This window comes from Mirounga leonina, unplaced genomic scaffold, assembly GCF_011800145.1.
Source record: "Mirounga leonina isolate KUSES-001 unplaced genomic scaffold, KU_Mleo_1.0 Mir_101529, whole genome shotgun sequence".
NCBI lineage: Eukaryota > Metazoa > Chordata > Mammalia > Carnivora > Phocidae > Mirounga > Mirounga leonina.
Window position 1 is genome coordinate 556,192 of NW_023270143.1, and position 20,236 is coordinate 576,427.

Here is a 20,236-nt window from a genome sequence, read left to right on the forward strand (position 1 = left end):
TAAATAGATGGGCTTAGGGGGAAAAAAGATGGGCTTATAAAATACCATTTTAATTTGAAAGTTTTATAACAGGAAATTCAGTCCTAGCTACAGGCTTATGGCATCCATAAACATGCATGAAAACACATGGCCAAATTGAAATGTCCCATGAAAGAGCTCAAAATTGACCCCATGTTGAAAAGTAACAGCCATAGTCAAAAGGGCAAAGAAACTGAGTTTTTGGACTTTTTCCTCCCCCTAAAATTTCCCCATTTGGGGGTAACTTTCTTATAGGTTGGGCCCACTTATTCTGCACTTCTATGGATGACATCTGATGGCACATTTAGAAACAGATTAAGTTCAGTTTTAAGAAAAGATACAGCGGGCGCCTGGGTGGCTCAGTTGGTTAAGCGACTGCCTTCGGCTCAGGTCATGATCCTGGAGTCCCAGGATCAAGTCCCGCATCGGGCTCCCTGCTCAGCAGGGAGTCTGCTTCTCCCTCTGACCCTCCCCCCTCTCATGTGCTCTCTCTCATTCTCTCTCTCTCAAATAAATAAATAAAATCTTAAAAAAAAAAAAAAGAAAAGATACAGCATAGTGAAAATACTGGACTAGGTTAACCTGGGTTCAATGCCCAACTCCACCACTAACCAGCAATGTCTGTTATCTTGGACAAATCATTTCCCCTAATCTGGGCCTATAAAATAAAATAAAAGGAGTTTGATATGGATAATATCAAATATAGGCTCTTATTCAGCTCTTCTGTTGGACATGGAGAAGACTACCATTTTAAAGCCACTGGTAATTTGCTTTGCTAGAGGTAGAGATTTGAATTAACTATGCAGGTAGTCTGCCTTTACTTTTAAAAAGCAAAAATCTAAAATACTCTATGTAAAAGGTTGTCATTCAAGTGATATCTACATCCCTCCAGACTATACTTCCTCTTAAGGATGGCCTTGCCAAGACAGTTAAGGAAATTTGAGGAGCAGGGAAATGGAGCCCCAGATTAGGTCAAAAGACTACAAGGCACTCTAGGTTGGAGGAGTCAAGCCAGCCCCTACAAAATATGGCAGTAGGTATAGATGTAAGGAGAGAGCCATCTATATCAATGATAACTGCATTTATCCAGGTTTATGCTCTTTTCTAATACTAATGTATCAAGGCTTACCCTGAGGTGCTGTCATACTGTAAGTCAACATGGATTATATACTAAACATACCATAGTGAATAATGCAGGATAGTCTTTTTAAAGGGCAATTTGATAATAAGTATCAAAAGCCTTTTATATTTTTGCATTCCAGTTCTAGAAATTTCTAAAGAAAGTAAACATAATGTCACAAAGACTTCTCATTCAGATGTTCTTAAGCTTCTTTCCTTTATTCAATACTTATTCCTACTGTGTGCTAGGAAGCATTGTTTAAAGATCATGGAAAACTAGAACTTAAAGGTTTGAAAATAGGGAATTGGTTAATAAATGATAAATCATGTACACAATAGAATATAATGCAGCCATCAGAAGTATTATATTGTCATATTACATTATGACAGGAACAGAGATCAATATATTAAGTGGGAACAGCAAATTTAAAAATACCATTTCTATACTGGTTTGGAAAAACAGCTTTAAAAAGACAATTTGGGGACAACTGAGGAAATGTGAATATGGACTGGCTATCAGATAATATTAAGGAAAAGAACAAATTTCCCAGGTGCGATAAAAGGTATTGTAGATATTGTAGGTCCTTATTAAGACATGCCTGCTGAAGGATTAAAGGATGAAATGTCACTTTTTTTTTTTAAGGATGAAATGTCACTCTTACTTCATGTGCTTCAGAAAAATTAAACACACATATGTACATATAAATCAAATATGGCAAATTTTAACTATTGTTGGATATAGCTGGTGATATACTGATGCTCAATGTGCTATTCTTTCAGCATTTTTATGTTTAAAAATTTTCACAATAAAAAGTTGAAGGGAAGGTTATGAATTACATTTTTAAAGAGTAAAGTTTTGGGAAAAAAAGTATGCGTATGCTACACAGGCATAAAGAAAAGCCTTGGAAGAATATATTGTGTACCAGTATACTAGTAATATTTATCTGAATGGCAGGAGATTTCTGTGCTTAATTGTGTATTTTTTCAACAATAAGCTATGTATATCGCTATAATCATGAGAAACATTACTTAAAGTCAGGAAAGCATTTTCAAACAAGAACTACAATAAAATGAACAAATGACTAATGTCCCACTCCCAAAGCATTCTTATTAAATGATTTTACAAACTTTAAAGAAGTATGCAAATAATATTACACAAGTAATAAAGTGCTGTGTGAACATCACAGTTCTTCAATTTCTACTTACATGAGTCATTTATACCATTCTCACAGTATAAAAATTCAAGCAATTAATGGTAAAGATCATAGTGGGGAGGGGAATACTGAGTTAAAGTACTTAAGTATATCCCCTCATATCACACCTCCCCACTAAAAGATCTGAGGCAAAAATAAATGTTAAAGATGATCAGTTCAGGGGTGCCTGGGTGGCTCAGTCAGTTAAGTGGCTGCCTTTGGCTCAGGTCATGATCCCAGGGTCCTGGGATGGAGCCCCGCATCGGGCTCCGTGCTCAGTGGGAAGTCTGCTTCTCCCTCTCCCTCTGCTGCCCGCCCCCGCTTGTACTCTCTCTCAAATAAATAAATAAAATCTTAAAAAAAAAAAAAAAAGATCATCAGTTGGGGGGGGGGGTGGGTAGGGAAAGGGTTTTTGTCATATTATTCTCTGTATTCTTCAGTGTATTTTAAGTTTCTCAGAAAAAGAAATGCAATTACAGAAAAAGCTAAAGTTCCCCTTGACCACTCCTTCCAAATAATCAGTTTACCCTAGTTTTTAAAAAATATATAAATAGCACCATATAGTACATAACTATCTTGCAGCTTGCCAAGTATCTCCACATAAATAGCTGTATTAACTTATACCACTTGTGGGCAGTATTCTAAGACCATATTCATCCCTGTATTCTTGCCATGACTTGATATTACCTAATTATTTTTTTGTGAATCTAATGGTTAAAAAATATCTCATTTTAATTTGCATTTCTGGTATTTAGTTTGAGTATCTTTTCTTGTTACCAGACAGTTTTAGTTCCTATTCTGGGAAAGCCTGTCCCTAATTTTCTACTGCTTTTATTTTTAAAATGTTACTCTTATCATTAAGATGGGAACACACCAACCAAAATGTTAATGATGACTGAATATTTTTGTGGGAGTAGGAATCTTTTCCCAAAATAAGAACACATTTTCTAGTTTTTCCTAAATTAATTCAGTAACAGAAACTAGAAAATGATAAAAGTGGGTGAAAAAATCCTTTTAGATGCAAGTAGTACTTTCAGGATACCCTATTATAGGAGCACATAACACTCTAGAGGAGCTCATAAAATCCAGCTTAAAGAAATAAACACATCTAAAGCACACGTCTTATTCGGAAATGAAATACTGGTTGAGGCTATTGATTCATTTGGGATACATTTAACTAATTTCATTTTTATAAAGCATTTTTTGAGTTCATGATGTACTTTTTTTCATGTATCTTGTTTAACCCCAACAAAATTCTGGGTTACATCCTTGACGACCTCCTATAAATGGCTATAGCACATTCTGTTCACCCCTCCTCATTGTACCGATCTCTTTTTTTTTTAAAGATCTTATTTATTTGACAGAGAGAGACACAGTGAGAGAGGGAACACAAGCAAGGCGAGTGGGAGAGCGAGAAGCAGGCTTCCCGCTAAGCAGGGAGCCCAATGTGGGGCTAGATCCCAGGACCCCAGGATCATGACCTGAGCTGAAGGCAGATGCTTAACGACTGAGCCACCCAACGATTGAGCCACTCAGGTGCCCCGTACCAATCCCTTTGACTGTGATTTACAAGTCTCCTTCCCCTAGTAGACCATGCTACCCTCCCTCTCTCTAGTTGCTTATCTTTGAATTTCCAGTATCTGGCATTATTGAGTATGTCCTCAAATATTTGTTGAGAGAATGAGATATCATCACCCTCATTTAAAGGATGAGGAAACTAGCTCAGTGATGAAGTAATTTGCCCCAAGTAACATAGCTATTAAGTATTTATTTTACATAAATTACAATCGCCTTATCTTTGTAGTATACTATATAAACATTTTAAGTAATACATCATCTCACTTTAATGCTCACAGCAACTTATGAAGTAGGCTTTTTGATTACCATTTCCTAGGTGAGAATGAAACCTGAGGCACATACAATTCCTAGTTTATATGAAGTACAGCTGTCTCTTTACATACTTTATAAATCACTAATTGGGTATAGGAGCCTCTATCTTTATGTAGTAAACATCTTGGGGAATGATGGGGGGGAGGGAGAGGACGGAAGGAAGATAGGTAAAGCAATAGGATAGAGACTGAAAAATCAGTTATAAGTCCATCTTAAGACCATAAACTGATACTGTAGTGTCAACCATATGTGCCACTTTTGAAATCCAATCTTGGCCCAAAGGTTTTTCTTGGTATTACCCTCCATTCATAGAAGACAACTGCAGGCTTTCTCACAGATCAGCAATCTCAAAGGCTGGGGATACAGAGCTAAGGAGAGCTTTGAAAAACAATAGACAGGTTATATCACACATGGACAAAGCAGGGGAAAAATGACAACATAAAGGAAAAGGCTAAGGAACTTTAAACATTATCTCAGTCCTTAAATGGACTGTGAGTTTCTCAAGTGAAGAAACCAACTCTCATTCATTTTATGTCCCTAGCTCCTTGTACTTAAAAACTCAGTAAATGGTTACTGAACTAAAAAGAGGTTAAGATGTGAGGAAAAAAAGATAATATTATTAATTTAAAAAACAATGGCTTTAAATTTATTGAGCACTTACTATGTGCCATATGCTATACTTCAGATAATACACAAAATGTTAAAAGGGATAATATTTACCTCTTTTCTAATCTGCTATATACGGTGCTACTCAAGTATGTTAACAGTGGTGATACTGATGACCATTAGGAAGACTCATTATGGGTTAAGGTTACTAAGGTTACAGCAGAACCTTGAACAGAACAAAGTTGAACAGTAGGGAGCTATGTAGAGGTAAGGAGATCAAGGCAACCAATGTATTACACGTCACCACAGAAGTGGATAAGACCATTCAGAGGTTATGAATGTGACTCCTAATGCTTGGCAAAGTGAAAAACTACTCTGGTGGAACACCCACTTATCTAGGGCCAGACAGAATCAGCCCCAAAATGACCAAAGTACAAACCCCTTTCCTCCCCACCACTGATGATCCCAACACAGACCTGAAGGGTCCAGACAGGCTTTGCTAACTGGCCATCACTTCACCACCGTGACTGCCCATCTCTGAGCTGTTGGAGGGGTTAAGTGAAATAGTATGTTAAAGAAATGACCATCGGCTGACCACACAGAGTGTACTAACAACGTACATTTCCCCACATAACCCCAATAACCCCACAAATATTTTCCCCAGATGAAGCAACGGATAGGTTAACTTGCCCAATGTGACAGAACTATTAAGTGGACAGAAAAAAAATTAAAAATTCAGCACTTGTCCTACCCTTCTCATACAAACTGTTATCACTGAGTAACCTTATAAAATTCCACCTAATATACAAAAACAAAATGACACAGTTAGAACATCACCATTTTGACATTCCCAATAAACTAATCAATCTAAGCTTAGGCAGAAATGGCTGTTAATATTAAAAAAAAATACAAGACATCATTACAACTTAACGAATGTTGTGAATAAACACACCACCGCCAATTCTTGCCAAAGGACATGAACCTGAATTTATAAAAGCCTCTGGATCCACTGTGAATTTGCAGGAAATATAAAGGACAGAGGAACTTGTAGTAACTGTACTGAGTATGCAATAAGCCAATTCAGTCTGTGGGAAACTCCACAGGTCAAATGGCCTGAGTTATTCAACAAATACAGTGTAAGGAAAAGCAAGAAAGGGAAGTTACACGTATTTAAAATACGCCAAGTTTTAAAAAGCAGATAAAGCAAATTATACTGTCCAGGGATGCACACTTGGATGATAAAACCAGAACAATACAAGTGATTACTATAAAGTCAGAAGAGCAGATACTTTCTGGAGAGGGAAGATGCTGCGATTGGGATGCGCACATGGAAGGACTTATGGTGTAACAGGCAAAGTTCTATTTCTTGAGTTGGGTTATGGTAACAAAAGTTACCTTAAAATACCTTAAAAGTTGCCTTAAAATAATTTATTAAACTGTAAATTTGTTTTGGTGTGGTTTCCCCTATCTGTATTCTATCTGTACAAAAGGAAAACATTTTAATCACATTAAAGCTGCTTATGTATGAAAGGATTCTATTTGTATGAAATGCCCAGACTAGGCAAATCATGGAAATATCAAGTAATTAATGGTTGCCAAAGGCTGGGGTGGTTGGGAGAGAGAAGGGGAGTCACTACTAATGGGTACTGGGTTTCCTTTAGGGGTGATGAAAATGTTTTAAAATTGATGTGGTAATGGTTGTACAACTGTGAACACACTAAAAACCACTGTATGCTTTAAACGGGTGACTTGTATGGTATGGGAATTACATCTCAATAAAACTGTTTTAAAAAGTCTAAGACACCCCAGTTAAGCCAAGACACACTTTTAAAATAAAGCCTGGGGTGGAGCCCAAGATTTTGCATTTCTGACAAGTTCCCAGATGCTGCTGCTGTTGATCTGGGGACCACATTTTGAGAACCACTGCAACAAAGGATTTCAAAACTGCTTCTAGCTCAAAGCAGTACTAAACAGCACTGGAAAGTGTTTTACTCAGGGACTGAGAAAACAGTCCAGAAAAAAAAAAAAAAAAAAGAACAGTTAACACTCTGCCAAGCATTGTTCTATTCTAACTGATTCCCTGACCATCAACATCAGCATCTCCTGGGAACTTGCTGGAAATGCAAATTCTCAGGCCCCTCCCAGACCTATAGGATAGGAAGCTCTGGGGCTGGAGCCCAGGATTGTTTTAGCAAGCCCTCTAGGTGATTCTGACGTTCCCTAAAGTTTCAGAGCTACTGTTCTAAGCACTTTATATGCATTAACTCAGCTAAACGTCTCTAAAACCCTATGACGTAGGTAACACTATTAGCATTTTACAGATTAAGAACTGTGGCACAGAGGTTAAATAATTTGCACAAGATGACAAATGGTAAAAAAAAAAAAAAAAAAAGTGTGTGTGGGGGGGAGTCAGAACTTGAACCTAGGGAGTCTGGCTCCAGAATCCATGTTCTTAACCACTATAAGATTAAGAACCTACAAGAACTCAATTGGCAGAATGCAATAATGAAGAATTAATGGAAGAAAAAAATGCAAGACCAGGAGAAACACGTCTCACTATAAACACAGGCAAGTAATAAAATAATTACAGCAAATAATGTTATCATTAAAAAAGCAATCTTCCAAAAGCATTCCAAAACATAAGCAAATACAATATATTCCAGTATTTCCAGAGCAATTATCTCAGGTATCTAATTATAAGGACTTAAAATCTGGGTTATGCTAAAGATGGCACATATATTCATGGCAGTTATGTTCACATTTACCAATCTTTAAAATCTAAATGATTATACTAAAAGGTCATTCCAGAATAATTTGAATCTCCCTACTCCTAGTCCCTTTTAGTCACTATACTATCAGAATCTAGGGGTTGAAAAAGAACTTTCACATTCCTCTAGTCCAATCAGCAATCCAGACTGAATCATCTACAATACTGATCTCCATTTAATATTCGTTAAGAAGCTAAAACAAATTCCAACTTTTTATAAAATCACATTCTGGGATCAATCCATGTCACCACTGTAATTTTTAAGCCAAATGATTAAAAACTTTGAAGGGCACTAAAATGTGAAAACACTCAGTATTAACAGCCCAAACAAAACCTACAGTTGTTTTACTCATAGAGAGCCACTCTTTCACACTATCTGAAAGCATTTCTATAACCAGAAGACCAAGCTGGTTAACAAGTACATCAAGTTTTAGCAACTCAACCCCTATGACACATCAAATGAGAGGGCTTCCAAAGAATCTTCTGAACTGAATTATCCCTGACATTAACATATAAACATCTGGTAACCAGTCATTGAGGAAACAAGTCAGAGAACAATACAGCAAAACACCCAGAGCCCAAGTACTTGGGACTATCAACCTTATAGATAGTGAGATCATTGCAAAGCAGCCTGATACGGTTACAGCTACACATCAGATTTTAACAACTTAATGTAACAGCAGGAAATGTAACCTGGAATGTGAAGGGCACACATTTTCAAAGCAACCAAGTTTGGCATTTCAATAATACTTTGAACCCATGGTTGAAAACACAACAAAAGAGAAAAAAACCAACAGCATTTCCATTATAAACTTGTAGCTGTTAAGAACTCTGGAAACAATTCAAATATTGAAATGCCTACTGCATAAAGCTCTGTTCCAAAAATCTAGTTACCCCAGATTCAAAACTCTGGATTAGAAGGTGTAAGTGACCTTGTTCAAACTTCCCAATAACTACAGAAAACTGAAGACAGGAGTAAATACCTAACCATGATATTCAATGCTCAAAAATTTTTTGTTGAATGAATGGACTTCACTGGAATTCCCAAGAAATCACTTCTTTTAAATAGTCACTTTTCAACTAGCAATCTGATTTCTCCATTAATGAATAAAGAACTGAAAAGCCTGAATTCATGATCCACAGCACTGGTGATTCAAAATCATGTTTCATCTAAATACCTCAAAAACTTTCATTCATGATGACCTCTACCCTCTCTCAACTTGGAATCGCTCTCATTTTAAAGGTAGGCACAATTGGCCTTGCTCTGCCCACATTTGTGCTTAAGTCAAAGGCTGGCTGGAGCCTGTATGTCCAACTTCCATTCCCAGGTTTTGACTATGGAAGGGACATACAGTAGATCCCAAGATAAACAATTCTGCACAAGGAAAGAAATGAACAGTTTAAAGGACTTTATGCTGTGGATCACCATTTCCAAAAGAAATAAAATGAGGGGCGCCTGGGTGGCTCAGTCGTTAAGTGCCTGCCTTTGGCTCAGGTCATGATTCCAGGGTCCTGGGATTGAGCCCCGCATGGGGCTCCCTGCTCAGTGGGAAGCCTGCTTCTCCCTCTCCCACTCCCCCTGCTTGTGTTCCCTCTCTCGCTGTGTCTCTATCAAATAAATAAAAAAATCTTAAAAAAAAAAAGAAAATGAAAAATAACAACAGAAAAACTATGGCTGCGTATTAATAGCTGAAAATCAGGATGTAAGTGGAAACTCTCAAAAATTGTTTAGTACTGCCATTTCAAAAATTGTATTATAGCCAAAGAACTCATCACTAAGTCTTAATAGCTTAGAAGTTATGGGTCAGAGCAGCTGAGATACCAACATCAAAAGAATAAAAAGCAACATTGTAAGATAGTATAAAAATAACTAAACCACCTAAGGAAATTGAAACCATGAAAAATCCCAAAGGCATACTTAGGTCATTATCTAGGAAACATTAGCTTCTTCCATAAGGAGGCCTACTTTTCATGTGGAGCAGTAAGCAGGGCCAAGACATGGAACCGAGGTCAGGTATCAATTAAATCAGACTCTGCCACAAAAAAGGGAATCCATGACTAGTTATTTTGGGATAGTGCCTAGGCCAGCAGTATCAACTCCCAACTGGGATACAGGAGATTATTGCCTTTGTTCTATTATAATGGGGGTCCTCCAGGGTCTTTAACGTAACTAAGAACGGGTTAGATACCACTTCTGGGATACCATCACCAAATGTGATGGAAGTTGCAGAACAATTTCTTCAACAAATAAATCAGAAGAATAAAAAAGGGAGGGAGCCTGCAGATTAAAATAGACTTAAGAAATACACATCAATCCACCTTTGTGATAAATGGATTTTCTTTGGACCCTAATTCAAACTAAAATATGAACATGAGCTTCATATTTGCTATCTTCAAAAATCATTGTGAATTTTTTGAGTTGTGATAATGGTTTTAAGGTTATGTTTAAAGAGCCCTTCTCTTTCAGACATATAAATATTTTGCAAGTAAAATATGACAGCAGGGATTTATTTGGCGCCCCAGCAGGGGTTTATTTCAAAATAATGGGTGGGGGCAGTTGGTAGAAGTATAGATGAAGCAGAATGGCTACAAGCTGGTAACTGTTAAAACTGGTGATGGAGGGGCACCTGGGTGGCTCAGTTGGTTAAGCGGCTGCCTTCGGCTCAGGTCATGATCCTGGGGTCCTGGGATCGAGCCCCACGTCTGGCTCCCTGATCAGCAGAGAGACTGCCTCTCCCTCTCCCTCTGCCTGCCACTCTGCCTACTTGTGCTCTCTCTCTGTCAAATAAATAAAAATCTTTAAAAAAACACCCACAAACTGGTGATAGATACACAGGGGGATCATTATACTATCTGATTCGTGTGTTTGATATTTTTCATAACTCTGAAAAAGAATTGATTAGACATAATATCTTGCAATTTTATTTTTTGAATGGTGCTTTAGGGTGATTTAAAAATCATGTACAGATGGAATTTATTTAAACAATAACACGAGAAGCAGCCAATGCCGCATCAGATCCAAACAATGAAAGAAACCAAAGTAGCTCAATTACAGAATGGAAATACATATCTCCCCCCCCCCCATTCCAGGAAGTAAAATACAAATACTACCCAAAGATCTACAAAAACTAACCTAAAATCACAGCCAATCATACTCATCCTGGTGGGAAATCCCAACACTTCTCCAACAGCTTCCTGAACCTTCCTGACCAAGTTGGTCTGCTAGTTCCTCTGGAGTACTAACCCACTCAGGTCAGACTATTGGAGGACCTACAAAAAAAAGGTGGGGAGAAAAAGAAACATATTTATTAGGGTGTGGGGGAGTTTACCATTATATCAGTGTTCAAACATGATCACAGTTATTATTTCTTAAGCAATTGCCCTCACATATCAATTTGCATTTTTAAGGACCTGCTTTAAGCAGTAACAAGAATTCAGAACCAACAGCCAAACCAATTATTCTATTCTGACATTTAGACAACACCCCTGAAAACTCAACTCAGTCCTCAACCCAAATGAAATGATAGGGGAAAGTAATTACAATTTTATATCCTCACTATAAATTGATACTAAGGCAATGTTAAATTTATTATTTTTTTGTGGGAAAAAAACATTAAAAACTACTTTTCACCTTCACACATGCTTTTTGGCCATAGTGGGAGACAACTGATAAACACCTGGGAAACTCAGGTTGAACTTTGTCACTGAACCTTAGACAACGCTTTTGACTGCTATTGCCACTCCTTCCTCTCTTCTTAGAGATCTACTAGAATAAATTAAACCTTTTAGGTCACACCTAGATTATCATTCCCAGGTTTATCCTAGTTCTGAATGACAAGAATCAAATTAAGATTTAATTTCTGATTCACTGCTTGACCCACTGTAAAGAACTCCAAGGCACTATCTCAAAACAGTGATTTCCTGTCCTCCAATGAAAAAGGGAATATTCTATTACCTCCAAAGCACTTTAAGTTGAACAAAGCAAACCCTAAAGTTCAAAACTGGTGTCCACATGGTTAATTACCAGATGGTTACCCATGGTAAATCTCTAATCCTAGGTAAACTTTTCACCATCATATTCCTATTTCAAGCCCCATCACCTGGCCAAGGTAATAGTAATAGATGAAAGTGTTCAGTTTAATATTGGTCTAATCAAAATATTAACAGTAAGAAAAACTACCTCCAAACTGAATACACTCACTTCTATTTAAAAAGAATGCTGAAAAATATAAAATGGCAAAACACAACAGGAGGTGGTGTATTAAAGAACTGGCAGTAATTCGTTATGGGAAAGAAGCCTGGTATTCCAAACAACTTTCCTAAATTCTCTCAGATAGGAATTACCCTATGTAGGTATAGCCAAATAGCAGATCCCCACACTGATCTGAGGAACCAAAGAAAGGAGGTAGAGGAAAGGCAGTATGAACACCTGAAAACTAGCTGGCAGAAGTTCCCTTGATTACTGTGGAAAGCATGGCAACGAATTTCATCTTTGAGTGAATAATAGGACAAACTCTTTTTGAAGCATTGGAAAGAGGGAGTAGGCAAGGGATGAGGCATCCCTTCTAAAAGGCACCTGGGTGTGGTTCTTGACAGGAACCTTAGGGCCAGTGGTCATTTCAAGATAGTGACTTTGCACTAAAATTCCTAGACTAGTTGATTAAGACAGGTGGGAATCACAATCAAACATCATGAACCACTGGAGATAAAGAATTTGGCCCATGAGGAGGAAAAAACTACAAAAATGACAGGGCTGGCCTAGAAATACACACTAAAAACTTAGAGGAATAAAAATCTCTTATTCTTTCCCAGATCATAAAACTACCATATGACACAGATCCATCTTCCAACCTATTCTTATACCTAGAAAAAGTAACAATTTATTGTGTGCCTACCATAAGCTGGGCACTTTACAAATTGTCTAATTCTAGCAACTATAAGCGCTACTATCCCTATTATACAGATGAAAAAACTGAGAATCTGAAAATTTGCCCAAGGTCACAAAGTTTGATGTGAACCCAAAGCGCACAGTTATTTCCACCATACCAGGGTGCCTCCCTTGACTGGAGAATGTTGAGGTCTCCTCAATCTATGCAACATTGGGTTTAACAGAAAATGCCGAACATGTAATCTACAAAGAAAACAAATGATAGGGAATCATCTATAGTAATGGTGGAATGGGGGAAGGGAAGAGAAAAAAGTAGAACAGGGCAATGATTGAGGGTCAGAAGATAATCAAAACTATTTTATTTTCTAGCACATGGAAGACGGGAAATGTAGTGGAGCCTGAGAGGAGGGTATCTCCTCTCTAGGGGATTCAGCTCTTGAAAAAAGAACACGGTGTGGGGGGATAAAAGAATTAAGTGAGAAACATGTTAAGAGGTGGTTAGCAGCAAAGATAGAGGTCCACAGACCAAAAGGACTCAGGAACTCAAAGCAAGGCAGGGAAAAGGGGCGGTTCCCGAGCCTGCAAAGAGGGATGGCAGGGGACAGAGAAGGACAAAAAGTTGGTTTACTGGAGAATTATCCTCTACAGCCTTTTCTTTAGTTTTTTTTTGGGGGGGGGGGTGGGGAAGGGGCGTTATGAGGCAGGGAAGGCTAAGAGCCCCAAGAACAAGAGGTCTGCAATCATCCAACCACCAACCCATTCACTGTTCCATCTAAGAGTGGTGGAGCAGTCTGCAAAGTTGCAGAAATCTGTCCTGTACTCGAATCAGGGTCATACAAACGTGAAGACCTGAGGAAACGGAAGGCTACTGTATAGTTCCGTCCACAAAGATGGAGTAAAATGCACGAAACGGGAAAGGCTCTACTCAAGCCTTGCGTCAAGGGGACCAATAGAAGAGGGAGACAGGACTGGCTAAGGGGCTTGGGCCAACCTCTTCCTTAGTAGGGCTGGGGAGGGGGTGACAGGGAAAGCTTTGCCTCCCCCTCTTAAATACAAGCCTCAAATACCCATGTGGATGAGGACAGAATTAGGGAAAAAGGGGGAGGAGCACGTCAGAGACACCAAAGCTTAACCAAATCTTAGTTCAAAGACCAAGGCAGCTGGGAAAGTGGAGCCCACCTCAAGAAAAACTAGATTCATTTGGGCCGCTGAAGGGGCGGAGAACAGAGGCAGGCCTGAAAAAAGGTATTGGGGAGGGAACTAGTCGTCATAGGTTGGTCCCCTTTCCCCCACCGCCCAATCTAACCCCCAGCCCCACTCCCTAACTAACTCCAGGACTCCCTCCCCCCCTTCCCAACCCGCCCACTGCGGTGGCAACAACGGAGGCGTTGACCGATTGGTGGGGCAAAGGCGGGCCCACACGCGACCGAGGCCCGGGAAATGGTGTCGCCTCAAACAGAGACGGCGTGGTCTTTGCCTCAGGTTCGGCTTACCAGCACCTCGGTGTTTCGCCAACAGTCACCTCCTTAACGTCGGGTGCCTGGGAAGCGTCACAAACGCGGACAGCCAACACCTCAGTCTCGGGTCCTGGCCGGACAGACATCAGCTTCCGCCGCCATCTTAACAGCAGGCGGACCGACCCTAGTCACTGCCCCCCCTACCCCAAGCTACCTCCGCCACCGCCAACGGATCCCACGAGGACGTAACCCCGCTCGCGCGAGAACTCACCGGCTAAGAACAGCACGAGCCGAAGACGCTGCTGCCGCCTCCGCGGCTGCTGCAGTCCGTAGCCGAACCGCAGCTGCCTCCGCGCGATCCCGCGAGAACCTCTTACCGGACGGGAAAAGCCTGAGCCCAGCCCTTCCCAGACCCCTCCTCCCACCAAAGCCGAAGTCGCTACGGCTCCGCTCTCACCCTACGCGAAGCGAAAAGCAAATGACGCACAACCGCACGAAGCACCGAGGGGCGGAGCCAACCTGCCGCCGCCGGCTCCCGCATGCGCCGAGAGAACTATCGCGATATTACGTTTTAGTCCCTGCGAGACCTTCGAATTCACCGCAGGATGCCGCCCGCGCCTCGCCTTTAGGAAACACTAGATCTCGCGAGACCTAGTGCACGCTCCTAAAAAGGAGAGAGGCGGGGTTTCATGAAAATGACTGGGAGTTTTTCGGGGGAAGGGAGGAACCTCCCGTCCTGCAGGGATCTCGGCTACCACGAGGTTTCCGACCCACTGCGGAGCTTGCTGCCAAACCTCGCGATGACACAGCTCAGCGCCAAATCTCGGCCATGTCCTGAAAACTGCCTCCGCCCCCGATCTAAGGTGTCTAGAGCCTAGTGCTTGAGGAAAATTTAAAAAGTCAACCTGTTTATTCTCACGCTTCCGGGCAGAGCTGTACCAATTAGCCAAACTCCGTTCTGGAAGAGGAGCAATGGGTCCCCCATTGTTACCTGCCTCCAGTAATCACATATTATCCTGGACTAACACATAAAAGACGTTCAGTCTCACAATAAGCTCGCAAATGCAAATGAAAACAATGACATAACAATTTTTGCCCATTAGATCGGGGAAAAAAATCTTTAAGACATAGAATCTTGACTCCTTCCCTCGCCGCACTGCAGGCTAAACTGAATCCATCTTAATGTAACGAAGGGCTCACTCTATCGTTAGTTCTAGCTCTAAAGCCACTAATTTTTAACTCCTGACGCTTTACCTTGGCATAACCAAAAGATCCAATAAAGTGGTTTTCGCCAAACAAAGGAGTCTGCCCTCAAAGGAAAATTCAAGCTGGGGGTGGGGGGGGGGGTTGCGTGCTTGCAGTTTTTAATATGGCAGTTTTTTCACGTCTAGCCAACAATGTTTCTCCAATAAATCTTGGATCCAATCTGGCTCGATTTGTGGGCTTTTCTATTCTAATGCATTGTTCTGTCTATTCTAATTTAAATATTTTTCCTTTAGAGTACATTTTAATAGCTGGTAGTACAAATACCCCCATCTTTACTTATCTTTTAAAATATTTTCTCGGTTATTCTTAGCCATCTTTTTTCTGGATGAACTTTAGAATCATATTAAGTTCCAAAAACTTGGCATATTTATTGAAATATCATCAACTGTATAAATCAACATAAGAAAAATGGGCATCACTACAAAATTGAGCCTTCTTATCAAGAAGCATGGTATCCCTTCTCCATGTATGCAAACATTCTTCTATTATATACCTCAATAAAGTTTTGTAGTTTACTTCTAGGTTTTTTTTTCATTTTTCTTGCTACTGCGAATGGGGTTATTAATATTAAATTTTTGAAATGCTTATTGCTTATAGATATTTCATATTTGCCTATTTACTTTTGTAATCGGACAAATAAAAAATATGTTCAATTTCACTGGTAATCAGAGAAATGCAAATGAAAACAATGACATACCATTTTTTGCGCTTCAAATTGGCCCAAATTATCAAAGATTGATAATAATTCATGTTGGCACAACTGTGAAAAAATGGGCAATATTGCACAACATTGGAGAGTGTAAATCAGTATAGCCTTTTGGGAAGGCAATTTGGACAAATCTATCAAAATTCAAAATGCATATACACTTTGAGGAGCGATTACTCTTCTAAGAATTTCTCCTACGGAAATACTCATACATGTGCATGAAACGTATATATACAAACCCATTCATTATAGCATTGCTTGTAATAGCCCCCTTCCCCCCCTTCAAAGGGAAACAAGCTAATGTACATCAATCGGGAAATGGTTAAATAAACTGTAGTACAATCGTACAATGCAGCTGTTTATAAATGAGATAAATTTAGATTCCCTGATATATGAAGATCTACAAGACATATTAAGTTTTTAAAAAGCAATTAGTCGAAATGAATGTTTGTGCGTGTGTGTGTGTAGTACCATTTAGATACCAAAACATACATATACAACACCTAGTAGTTACCCGCGAAGCCTGCCTGCCGGCCCCTCACCTTCCCCCTCCTCTGAGACCGCCTTCCGAGAACCTGTGAGAGAAACGCCGAAGGCCCGGCCTCTACTCCCTCGCTAGGGCCACTTGGCCACGACTAATGCCGGTACCTCGCATCCCCACTGTCAGCACTGTCAGCCGCTCTCCTGCCGCGCTGCCTGCCGCCCCGCTGCCCCTGAAGATGCGGCTAGCTTTCTGCTGGCGCCGGCCGAGGCCTGGGGGAGGGGAGAGAAGGCGGGGTTGAGGGAGGGCTGGGGCAGGCCGCCGGGCCCCTACACCAGCCTCTCCGGCTGGCTCCCCAAGGCCGCCACCTCCACGACTCCGCGCAGAGTCCCGTGGGAGCAACCCTCCGCGAGAAGCCGAGGACGGCCTCGCGAGCAGAGCCCGCCCCCTAGCCCGGGGGAAGACGCTCACCTCGGTGGCAGTAGCTCTGCGGGGCCCGCAGGAGCGCGCCGGGTCCGCGGCCCTGCTTCAGCCTTGCTCCCCTCGCTCGCCCTCCGCGGAAAACCTACCCCTCCGGCTCTCCTCACACCCGATCTGAGGCTCCACCCCCGCCGCTTGAGAAGCCCCGCCCCTGCCCCTCGGGAGGGCACTCCCTCCGTGGTGGAGCAGAGTCCCCTTTAGGGGCTGCGCCTGAGCTATTCCGGGTCCAACATACTCAACGGTAGAGGATAGTAGGGTCGCTAAGGAATTGGATTTGATTCGAGGCACGATGGGAGCCACTGAAGGGTGACGTGATTTGATTTGATTCACGTTTAAAAATTAATCTCTCCCGCAGCTTTGTGAAGAATGGGGGGCAAGAGGGCAAGCAGGGACACGGTGTGGAGGGCTGGAGACGACGGGGACGCCAACTACAGAGAATCCCCCGGCAAACCCTTAGAACACTTACTCCAGGCACATAGTAAGCTCTCAACAAACATTCTCTTTATTGTTCTCCTTGGTATTATTTGGGGTGGTAGTGCAACTGGCAAAGAGTTTATAGAGGATTTGCACCTGTAAATGCATAGGAATAAAAAGAATTTTGTAGAAGATACCCCTAACTATTAACTGTGCTTCATCTGGGTTGCAGAATGAGATTAGAGGTGGAGAGGAGAGGGGAGCTTTGAATTGCAACTTTAGATACTTCGGTAAGGTTTGAATTTTTTTTAAAAAAATCATGTATTAACTCAGTATTTTAAAGTATAAAGACAAAAGCACTATCCAAAGTACTCTTGAAACATAGAGGAAATAAAAACTGTAATTATACCTTCCAGTTTTAATTCTAACCCTACAGAACAGTGGTTCATGCCCCGAATTGCGAATCTGATGAATGGATCCACTGCCCGCCAAATATATATTTACACAAAAATTTTGTGTATGATCTCGGCTTTATGGAGGCCCCTTTTGAGAGAGATTGATCCATATATTTACAGTGTTATTTTTAATGGGTGAGTGTTACTCCATTAATGTTAATTATTTAACCAAGACTCCATGTTTAGGTCTTTTTTTTATTAAAAGAAATACGGACATGAACTTTGATGTAACTAAATACGTGCATATTTCTAAGACTTCTCTCAAGAAGAAATTTGTAGAAATGGAGTAGATAGGGTCAAAAGGTCACTCCTCCCAAAAAACACATGACAGGCTTTCCAGAACAGTTGTAACAATATAAAGTCCCACCAGAAATATGTAAGAATTCCAGTTTATTTGGATATTCCCATACCCTCACCAACACTATTATAGTCATCAAAAAACTTTTTAATTTAGTAAGGCCTTTGACTCCAATTCCAATATCTCACAGCATCTGCATTAATTCTAATAATCCATGGGCTCTACACCTAGTTTTAACCCCTACATTTCTACTGTTAATTCCTAGGCCCCATAAAGTCTAGTTTTCCAACTCCTAATTCTAAAATCCCACATACCCCACGATCTTCATTATAATTTCAATCTGTAGCAGTCTTCAGTTTTCTTGCCAATTGCACTCCTTTTATAGTCTTTAATTCCAACCAACATCCCCCTACACACACACACACACACACACACAACTTCTATTTCTTATTGTAGAATATTCAGAAAATATATGAAAGTATAAAGAAAATACCAAAAGATAAAAAACTTGTAATGCCACCACATAGAGAGATCCACTATTAATGCTTTAGTTTTGTCCTCCCAGCCTTTTACTATGCATTATATATGTATTTATAGTTTTAAACAAAAATATTATCATAGCATGTGATTATTTAATAACCTAGTAAATATTTGCCATGTAATTAAGTATTTGTCTATAACATTTTATTTTATAACATCATTTTAATGACAACATGAAACATTCCTTTCTTTAACATGTAATTAGTTTTGTTTTTGTTCTTTTTTTCATTTTAAAAAGGTTTTCCTAATTACACATGAATGAGTACATTATTGCAAAACACTTAAACAGATGAATTTAAAGTTCCTCTTACATTCATGTACACATATAGAAATACATAGCTTTGTTTTGTATTTTTTACTTTTTAAAGATATAAATGGCACCTTATTTTGTGTATTGTTCTGTTAATTGCTTTATTCACTTTCCATGCTTGAAGATCTTTCCATGTCAGTATATATAAATCTATGTCATTTATTTTATGTACTGTATAGTATTCCATTGACTGAGTGTACTATAGTTAACTATTGATACAGTCACCTATTGATAAATATATATTGTTTTCAATCTTTATTAGAGTGTTATTTTTTCTTACTATTAACAGTGCTGCAGTGAAAATCCTTATGCATACATTTTTTGTGCATATGCTAAAATATTTCTGTAAGACAAATATGGAAAAGTGAAATAGGTAGCTCAAAGAAAGCACATTTTGAAATTTTAATATTTAATGCCAAATTGCCTTGTAGAATGATTCAGTTTACATCTCCACCAGCAGTGAATAAGAATAACTATTTCCCTAAATTTTATCCAATTGTTTTTTAAAAATTTTTTATTTAAATTCAATTTAGTTAACATATAGTGTATTATTAGTTTCAGGGGTAGAATTTAGTGATTCATCAGTTGCATATAACACCCAGTGCTCATTACATCAAGTGCCCTACTTAATGCCCATCACCCAATTACCCCAGTCCCCCACCTACCTCCCCTCCATCAATACTCGTTTGTTTCCTTTTTTTTTTTTTAAAGAATTTATATGACAGAGAGAGAGAGAGCACAAGCAGGGGGAGCAGCAGAGGGAGAGGGAGAAGCCGGCCCCCACTGAACAAAGAGCCAGATGCAGGACTCAATCCCAGGAACCCAGGATCATGACCTGAGCCAAAGGCAGACGCTTAACTGACTGAACCACCCAGGCACCCCTCAGTTTGTTTCCTATAGTTAAGAGTCTCTTCTGGTTTGCCTCCTTTCTGTTTTTATCTTATTTTATTTTTCCTTCCCTTCCCCTATGTTCATAGTACACACACACACACACACACACACACACACACACACACACACAGGACTATTACTCAGCCATCAAAAAGAATGAAATCTTGCCATTTGCAATGACATGGATGGGACTAGAGGGTATTATGCTGAGTGAAATAAGTCAGTTAGAGAAAGGCAAATACCATATGATTTCACTCATATGTGGAATTTAAGAAACAAAACAGATTAACTAATTGTTTGAATATTTTGCCAATATGATGGGTGAAAAATGTCTCATTATTTGCATTGATTGTTAGTGAGGTTAAGGGACAGTTTCATATATTTGTTGGCTACTTGCTTGTGTTTTTTTGTGACTTGCCTTTCATATCTTTTATCTGTTTTCCAGTTGGATTGTTTG

At 39.8% G+C, this 20,236-nt stretch overlaps 1 protein-coding gene across 8 annotated transcripts in view; it reads right to left on the reverse strand.

The window, feature by feature from the left end:
* The window catches only part of HUWE1 (HECT, UBA and WWE domain containing E3 ubiquitin protein ligase 1), a 162,678-nt gene extending 145,717 nt beyond the window's left edge, over positions 1 to 16,961 (reverse strand). For 3 of the 8 annotated variants that reach the window (XM_034987900.1, XM_034987867.1, XM_034987799.1), the window contains exons 1-2: positions 13,975 to 14,109; positions 10,727 to 10,863 (exon numbers count right to left, since the gene is read on the reverse strand). The gene's annotated coding sequence lies outside the window, so the exon portion shown is untranslated. Of the gene's footprint in view, positions 1 to 10,726; positions 10,864 to 12,639; positions 13,777 to 13,974; positions 14,158 to 14,209; positions 14,397 to 16,452; positions 16,472 to 16,558; positions 16,664 to 16,862 lie in introns of those variants that run through there. The other 5 variants (XM_034987503.1, XM_034987653.1, XM_034987414.1 and 2 more) reach the window with 5 other exon arrangements.
* Positions 16,962 to 20,236: the final 3,275 nt, after the last annotated feature.